General features: G+C 35.7%; 1 pseudogene; it reads right to left on the bottom strand.

Moving 5' to 3' along the window:
- Positions 1–292: 292 nt before the first annotated feature.
- LOC144433019 (procathepsin L-like) lies at positions 293–9,169 on the bottom strand (annotated as a pseudogene).
- Positions 9,170–10,246: the final 1,077 nt, after the last annotated feature.

Here is a 10,246-nt window from a genome sequence, read left to right as displayed (position 1 = left end):
CTTTCGATGCTATAACTATAAGCGAACGAAGTTCGCATGTGAGGGCCTCGGATGTTCCATCCTCGATAGTGTTGTTCGGCTGTGTGTCGTATTTTATCGGAAGAACATCCGAGGGCTAGCTGATAGACTAATCATAACGTTGTTAAATAATCCAACGACCGTATTGAATTTTCTCATAATACTTATTCCTTTTATCAAATAATGTAAACAACGTTACGACGAAACACAAATAAACAAATTGACTCTATAAATAACATATTCTTACATGTGGAGTATTGAGGGCGCCATGCATTTAAAATACAGCGGGATAGCCGGCACTTGTTGCAATACCACACTGGTTGTTCGCGTTACGTGACATCAAGATGTATCCGTTCTCACCCCAATTTGTACCATAACTGAAATCAAAGCAAAATATCCCATGAAATGTGCTGCCAAAATCTTTATGTGTTCAAGTCGCCATATGGATTAGAAGTGGGTATTTCGTTTGGATTTATATATTATATATAACAACGTTAACTGTATTGTTGTACTTGAAAAAAACAACTTTGGAAAATCACAGATCGAGTCAAAAAAAATGGTTCATTGCATGTGCTTACTTGTGATTACACACCTACCCAGTTTTTGTGGGGATTATATTCAAATGAAGTCATATATATGTATGTGTGTGTGTGTGTATCTGTATCTGTGTCTGTGTCTGTCTCTGTGTATCTGTGTGTCTTTGTGTGTGTGTCTGTGTGTCTGTGTGTGTTTCTATGTCTCTGTGTCTCTGTGTGTGTGTGTGTGTGTGTGTGTGTGTGTGTGTGTGTGTGTTATCAGGCTGAACATTTGGGACTTAGCCGCTGAGCTGGTAATTTTCCATCTTTTGTATAAAAATATATCTACAAGTACGAGTTGAATAAAATAATAGAAAGTAGTTGCTTTAGAAAGGACAAAAAAAGTCCAACATTTCTCATCACAACGCACCACAACTTTATAATGACATAATTAATCACGTGATAATTCTTACCTGTTCTTAACAATCCAGTAGTTATCTCCACTGTTAGTATAACCATATCCAACTACCAATGCAGCATGATTGAGATTAGTCGAACTGCACTTTCTTTCATTGTATACACCTGGTGGTAAAGATCAATAATTAGGCCTAAAAAATTGTTTGCTTTCGGTTACCCGACCCCACCTAGTTTTTCACTGCCGACCCTAAACTTTATATACATTATATATATATATATATATATATATATATATATATATATATATATATATATATATATATATATATATATATATATATATATATATATATATATATATATGTATATATATATATATATATACACACACACACACACACACACATATATATATATATATATATATATATATATAGTTTTGGTAGTACTGGAACTCTTTCTTGGGTGTAACTCGGAGTTTCACGCATATTGCGATCATCAGACACTCAGAGAGTGTCTGATGATCGCAATATGCGTGAAACTCCGAGTTACACCCAAGAAAGAGTTCCAGTACTACCAAAACTATTACGCTCTGCCACTGCGGTATAGAGCACTGTCTTAGCAGATTGATACTCACCGAGTTATATATATATATATATATATATATATATATATATATATATATATATATATATATATATATTATATATATATATATTTGAGAGAGAGAAAAATAGAATAAAATAGCGAACATTGTGGAGTCTCGCAATAAATAGTGGATGCGGAAACAGCCATCAACTATAAGAAAATATAAAACTGTTCTCCAATCTGTAATGGATGTAAATCTGATGACAAGACACCAATAACACAGAGACCATATGGAAAACAACGGAAAATATAACTACCTGAACTAGACACTCAAACATGGAAAAAAAATAAGAAAGATATAAAAATCTACCTACCCCACCCATTCTAAAATTACTGTTCACTGAATGTGTTCTGTTTTTAGACCAAATTGGCCTTCCAAGTCACCCACCGAAAACAATAAAAAATTAAATATTGTCGAAAGCATAGACAACCAATCCGATAGTAACAAATATTTTGTAAAGTAACTTTCAAGTTGTGAACACCACGGAAATAAAGTCCATAAAGTATTTATTTACGAGAAAACTGCATACAACTGTACCTGAGTGATAAAATTGAAATGAACGATTCGAAGCGTCAAGGGCGACAGAGATTGGGCCAACCTCCGCTACACCGTCTTTCAAGGCGTTTTCATTACGTGATGGTAATTTCACGTAACGGGCAACCGTTGCAATTACTCTGGCAGCAGAGTATTTGCATTCACCTAAATCCTGGAAACAAGAAAGGAGAGTGGGCATGTATTTCATTTTATATACTGAAGCCGCAAAGGTCAAAACAGGTTATAATTACAACAATGTAGAAAAGTTTGATAGATTTAGTTTTTTGTGTACGTCTATCCACATTGTAAAGTTCAACGATCGCACAATGTCACACAAGCTCAATATTAAAGCGAACGTCGTTCGTTTAGGGGGAAGGGGGCCATTGCTGAACTTCATTTTCGAACTTCTAACCAACTTTCGATGGAAAACTTTCACTCCTTCAATGATAACAGCTTTTGTATTTACTACCGAGATGTTGATAAGTTGATACAAATTTATTTCTAATGTGAGATATGGTGCTGGGTTTCTGGTAGTATTTTAATGTGTTTACCATCATGTTTTACATTACATCGATCATAGTGGTGTGACCCCTATAGTTTTTATCATGGGTTTACATATATGAACGTTTGATGTCGAACTTGTCAATGAATAAGAGGTGAGGAAAATTATCTTCACTTACATTACCAATGTAAGGGTAGTCTGCCTCGGACATCGCTCCATACGTAGCGAGATATGAAAATGCATCATCCACCTGTCCTCCTTTACATCTCTTGTTACCAAACCCATCGGAACAATCAACAAGTTGTTGTGCACTGAGAGCTACCAGTCTTCCAGAACCCATGAAATGTTGACCTTCGAGAGAACCAATCTGGGTCGTAGAATTAAATAAAGTGCGTGTTATATAGAGCAGGGTTTGCTCACGTTTCTCGTCGTTGTCCCTACAGTAATTATCGGAAGATACTCATCCATAAAAGTAAAACCTTTCATGGCATATAGTTTGTCTGTTCATTCACAACTAATGTTTATATATAGCATTATAATATACCTAGTGAGAATGCTGTGCCCTAATTCGCTAGAATCAGTCACGTGATAGCAAAATAGAATGACTATTTCCCTAAGGAAATAGTTCCGTCAACTATTGCATGGTTACGTGACAACCGCGCATTCACAGCAGGTCAAAATGGCAGCTTCTGAGGATGTCGTCTGCCACCGCGAGTTCACAGCATGAGGTATATTATAAAACAATATAATTATGTTATGCCATATCTCTCTAATTAACACACTTACCAAATATGTGTGAACTCATTTAACATGGCAGTTTTCCAAACATGTGTAACAACTGTCTTTTAAAAAAACAAGACATATTAAGAGTAAAATGAATCGCTTTCATGGTGATTTTCATAGACCAATGGAGACCGCCAAAGACAAAGATGTTGCATAATGCAGGGAAGTGGATTACGTCATATGTGAATTTATCAATTCAAGTGGCACAATATGTATGCTATATAACGAAGTGTTACTACATTTTCACAAATCTCACACTTTTGTCTCATCAATTAGTACTTAGTCCCTTGATGTTTCGGGTTGTAAATCTATTTTCCATAACACTGGAAAAGTGACATTTTTTTTCAAACTTACTGTTGTTTATAATTGACAAAAGTAAACTAAAAGTAAACTTAATGCCATCCGTATTGACCATTGGTCATATCCCTTGTTTTCATCAGCATAAATACCAAAGTATATCAAATTTCATGCATACATTAAGACATTGATCATTTACCACAAATTGACTATTTACCAAAAATCACCTGTGAGGTAAATGAGTCAATGAAATTAACAACTACACCATCAAGCAACATAAGAAATGTGTACTTTGTTGTCATAGAAACATGTACCAAATTACTAGTATATGGAATTTGAAATTCTTAAAACATTGTAAATTAAGGTATTAAAATTAAGAGCTACATCAATAAGCTGTTATATTACCCAAAAAATATTAATTATGTAAATTACTTTAAATAAAACCTACATCTATAAGCTTTATAATGCACGTGTGCTTTGTTCTTGTTAAATGAAATCTGAAGATTACATTCTTTAGACATTGACTAATTACCGAAAAATCTAAACGAAAAATCAACAAGCGCTATACTACCACTGAGCCTTTCTGTTGTCGATGTATGTACGATATTATATGGAATTTGATTAAGGAAACTTACTCATTAATATTCATATGTTTACCAAAACCTAGTCAATTTGTACCATTTCCATAACAAGAAGTGTGACAAGTTTTCTTAGAATAAATACAACACTTTTGAGATATCGTGTCCACAGACAGACAGACAGACAGACAGACAGACAGACAGACAGACAGACAGACAGACAGACAGACAGACAGACAGAGACAGACAGACAGACAGACAGACAGACAGACAGACATACAGACTGGCAGGCAGAAAACAGCAAAATGTAGTCTTCCCTTACGAAAGGTAAACATATGATAGGTCTGTATCAGAATGATGAGAGAATTGCCTGGTGTGGCGGCACGAGGAGAGGTCGTATCTTATATACTCCCCTAAAACTTACCGTGCTGAAAGCCCAACCGGAATTGCAGGTATTTTCCATCTGTAAAAGTAGAGAAGACATAGAAAATGACGTAAGATCAACGTCAATAAGGTGTTAATTTTATTCTGTAATTTATTTTTCGTCAAATTACCGTCAATGTAATGACTGAATCGGTTATTCTACTCTTAACAAGTACCATGGGTGTTCACTGCAACGTATCAGTGTATATGATACTTTAATATTGGAAAATAGCAAAATTAAAAAAAAAATGTATAATTTGTTCTTTGACGGGTGGATACCCTACCTGATTCTTGACAGATGTGACGTAACCCTCGTCTCTCCAATCGATTCTGTCTGGTTAGGCTATACTTGGTGCAATGAATGTGGATCCACTGGAATTATCAATATTTTGTTCTCTGTATCCACACATCAGTGTCTTGTATTCGTCGGTATCCTAAATGATAAAGACCGATAAAAACCAGAAGAAAAATGTATATCATGCAGGTCTTAGTTGTTTTTCAAGTCTTTCTACTGTGAGATGCTAGCGCCACCAAATGATTAGAATCAACTCGAAGGTTTAGCTGAACGATGTACATATGATTAACATATATTCATGGTTTTGTGAGAAATCGTTTTCTATTTGGGTTTAAGTATACGACCGTTATAGAGAAATGCCAGGCGTAGTTAGGGAAAAGCGAAAGCAAATCCCAACACAAACCGGATTCTAGCTAGTCTATATGTCACTACCTCGATTACACACCCCGGGATAAGATTTTGAGCGAGGTACCCAGTATTAATGTATCCTATGCCACATAAAGCTTCCGTACTGACATGTTACTTAAATCCCTATTTAGAATATTAATAACAGTCGTCATTTAGAAACTACTAGAAACTTCTGAATCGAATTGCAGACCAACCCACAGACTTGGTTTTGAGTTTTACTTTTTGACCAAAATTATTCGTAGATCTAATTTGCATACAAACAAAATTATGATCCCGTCTTCAAAATTCCTTATCTACAGTTTCTATCTAGTCATCGTCATTTCTAGGAACATCCTCAATAAATTTGCCAACGTTGGCAATCCCTCTACTTGTGTTATTTGGGTTTCAGCTGTCGACAAAAACACCCACACCTTGTAAACGTACACTGCACATAAAAACAATATGTTTCTTCTCTTCTTGAACACTTCTTCATCTAGACAAACCTAGAAACATGCATCCTTGTCAAAGTTTTGATTTGTTTGTACTTATACTTTTGTGTGTTCGAGCTAATTTGCACATTGTTCATTGATCACTTGTCATGAGGAATCCACCAAATAAACCCTTATAGTTACATTCCGATAAGGTTTCACTGCAATTGGCCGAACTGTTGGGTTTAAAATCATTCAAACCATAGACAGAGAGGGGCACAGTCTATGTTCAAACAAACAAACAAACAAACAAACAAACAAACACACACACACACACACACACACACACACACACACACACACACACAGGGGCTTCTCCGTACCTATATCATTCTTGACCCTGACAGGACAGTTGTGATGAAAATGTTACACAATGTTAGCACAGACATTGTAAAAGAAAAGTCCAAAACAGTATATAAGCTACATAGTCCTTTTGAAATTATTAACTAATAAAGTCATTTGTGTAAAAATACAGACACGATGGCTATATAACAGCTTGTAATTGTATAACACAAGTTCGTTTGAAAATTACTCGACAGAAGGTTAGACTTTAAGTTCAAAGACTTATTTCATTAAAATCAATGTGTGTACGCTAAGCCTTAGTTACATACATTCTTCGTTTTCTGGGTGCAGTAGTTCACATGACGAACAATCAAGCATATATTAAAATGATAGCGCTACATATTGATTAAGAAAAAATATACTGACCAGGTCACCAAACTTGTTCATTGCCACCCTGTAAGTCTTTTCACCATTGGTAAAATCCTCGTTATGACGTTGAATAAATTTCATATTGTTGTGCCATTTTACTGCGCGCATCAATTCCTCTTCTTCTGAATAGACCTTGCCTGTCAATAGGAAAAATACATGATACGGTTATTTCCTTGAGCGTTAAGCAATCGAACGACCAATTGGGGTCAAAACGAGCGATGTACTCAAAGGTCTTTTCTCTTGGTAACTTCAGCCTGCCTGTTCTTCCTTTTACCCTAGATGTTAAAGAAACTCTTCTAAACATTATTTTAATGTTAGGATGAGTGACAACGTCTTTTTTAATGTGACTATGCATAGGAGTAAGTTTGCAAGGAGCCAAACAGTAATTTAATTTTGTGACGATCAGTACCCTGTAATTTTGCAATTCACGCAATCACATCAATATATTACATATTGTTTAAAAGTAGTTGTTACTTTCAAACGAATCCAGACGAGAGAAAAAAAAGTGAAGCAATTCAAGCAGCTGCGAAAGTTGGAATGTCTCATTTTTTTCAGTACCTAACAAAGTCAGTGAATGTGTGTTACTGACCCGGATTATTCATTTGCTCTGCAACCCAATCACAGTGTCAATCAAAGTACTACACAAAATTGAGGACTTTTAAAAGTGTGGCTGTAACTACCATAAATGCATTTTGGGGATTTTTTCATGACACTGAAATCCGGATTTGCAACTGTACAGTCAAGAATAAGTTTACTTGTATTGATTGATAAGATGCTTAACTATTAATTTATACAACTTATTGCATTTAATTATAATTTGTATAACTTTCAACTAAATTTTGATGTCCGTTTGTCCGAATATATATACAATTTGGCAATATCAGAAAACAAAATGATTTAGAACACCGTCAGTATTTTTGGCATTGTACCAGGCATATGGAAACAGCAGTATAACAAATACAATTATATTTCTCCAGTAAGCCATCGTATTTTGGGACGAAAATGGGTTCATGCGTACACATACTGTGTTTTCAATGCCTGGTAAATTGGATCAGCAAAAAAAGTGATATCATAAAGTCATTGCTACAATTTGTGAACCTACGTACAATAGGAACCACAACAAACAACTAATTCCATATAAGTATCACATATCTCGGTCGCAAATGCTAATTATTTTATCATTCTATTTTAAATATCAAAAGATTTCAAATATGGGACTTCTGTATGTTGTACATGCCGAATCTTCAACCACTGAAAGTGGTTTTTTCTCATTCTTTTATATGCAGTTTAACCTCTATGCGTAATCCCCCGCCAGGCATTTTACTGACGTCATTTCCAAATAAATAATTATGGGCATGTAATCCGGGCAGCAATTTAGGAAAGATAAGGTCCTGTCTACCAAACATTTTACATTGTTTTAGATGTAGCTTATATATAATTTTGACAGCGTTCTTACATCTGTAAGCTTGTCAAACGAGGCACCAATAACCAGTTTCCCAAGGTTCAATTCGCGTGTACGTATAGGTAAGTACCCTTGGAAACAGAAATGTTGGACAAATCAAATGTTACTCTCGTTTTAAGGAAGCGCATGGCCCAAAGCGGCAAACAGGTTTTTCCTATAAAATTTTAAACCTCCTTAATGCATTTATAAATGTTCCACTCGCACTTTAATTCCTTTGTAAAAAAACCTCTCAGGTTTCTCCCTACCCATCCGATAAAAAGAGACCACTGCCTAATTTGACTTCTCATTTTATAACTCAGTGTTTTGAAGAATTGACAGAGTGTCACACCACAATCATTACTATAGCATAAAGTAATATTTAATTTAATTTCTCAAGGGCCCAGCCAAACGGCCAAAAATAAGTACCTAACCAAGCAGCCGGTTTTCAGTATACAAGACTGTGTGCTTCGGGAGGGGAGGGACTAGTGAGGCTACCCCACGTTTTCTTTCCGATTTCTGAGAACGCAATCACTGTATTGTTTACACCGTCACGTTCAAACAAATTCTCATAACTTTTACATCTCGGCCTTTCGTTGAAGTTGATCATCGAGATAGAAACTATTGAAACTTCAAATTAAAGTATTACTGAGATTGTATGATGATATTTGAAAAAGTTCTTTCAGAACAACATGACCTGCGTCCCCTCTCGTCCTACATTAGCAATTTTAATTAACGGTCGGAAGAAAATCACTTTCAACGACAACAACTTTCGATAATCTTTAGTCGAGTCTGCAAAACGTCACTCATGTGTTTCCAAAATCTATTGATCCATTCAGTGTGTATTCCGATTTTCATATCAGTTGAATTGTTCAATTATAAAATATATATACGACACTCTAAATATGTTGCATCAAAATGGAGGTAAGTCAAACAATGGTGGGCTGACAGAACAATAAAATCACAGTGCTTTGAAGTCCTTAATATAGCATAGACCTTACACTAGGGTATAGATATATTGATAGTTTTTCTCAAAGATATCTTACCATGTGTGGTTTTCCATTCTTCCCATTCGCGATCGACTGGTAATGCTGCTGCTATGGCAACCAATGCAAAATAGAGTACAAGTTTCATCGTATCGACTGGGTTCCAGAACCTGAAAATGAGAAGTGAAATGAGCCCGGACAATGAAAATGAAAATCACTTTCTTTTTTAATCAGGAACCAGTTGACTGCAGATGTAGGTATCCGTTTCCTATGTGTGTATGCGGTTATAGCATTGTACTGCATAAAAAGTTTGGGAAATCTTCTAGATGCAATTTGAGTAACTAATCACTAGAGCTCCAATAAAGATCAAATTGAGACATAATAACACGTATGATAAAAAACAGATTCAGCTTACCATAACATGTACAATTAATTGAAACTCACCTTCTTGAAGAGACAGAGATACTATGAGGGTTGGGTGAAAACTGGTTCGAAGATCGACAACAGTTCTGCGTCAGTGGATGATGACTGGGGCAAGCAGAGTCCTTTATATAAGTAACCGACAGAGAGCCACTCCTGTTGCAACATACGTAAATTATATTTATCACAAAAACTGTCAAAGATAAGAAAACTGAGTACCCGCATCATCTATTCGGAGTTTTGATTCCAGTTATAACCAGATATCAGTCTTGGACCATTTCCAGGTCAAATTTGGAACCATGCCCAGTTCCCTTCTTGAATTAGTCGAAATTCCATTCACTGGGATCAGTTCTAGTTACAATCTTGGACTACATAAATATTTTTGGTTCGTGATGACGCTGAGAAATTACATCATGCTAAATTTTATTCAGTCTTTATTAGTTCATCTATGCAATCTAATATTGACATATTTGTAAGTCGACATGATTGTCTAGAGGTATATTTATTACAAAAACCCAAACATTAAGTTGCAGCTCTAATTCCAATGTGAGACCTCCAATATATCTCAATTCAAAAGAAACACCCCTTGTTCTACTCAGAGTTCGGCTCTAGTCCACTTGTAATCTGAGACCTTACCTTGAGAGAGAGAGAGAGAGAGAGAGAGAGAGAGAGAGAGAGAGAGAGAGAGAGAGAGAGAGAGAGAGAGAGAGAGAGAGAGAGAGAGAGAGAGAGAGAGAGAGAGAGAGAGAGAGAGAGAGAGAGAGAGAGAGAGAGAGAGAGAGAGAGAGAGAGAGAGAGAGGGGTC

The sequence above is a fragment of the Glandiceps talaboti genome, chromosome 3 (assembly GCF_964340395.1).
Source record: "Glandiceps talaboti chromosome 3, keGlaTala1.1, whole genome shotgun sequence".
Lineage (NCBI taxonomy): Eukaryota > Metazoa > Hemichordata > Enteropneusta > Spengelidae > Glandiceps > Glandiceps talaboti.
The sequence above is the reverse complement of the archived record's forward strand: the minus strand, read 5'-3'. Positions and strand labels throughout refer to the sequence as shown.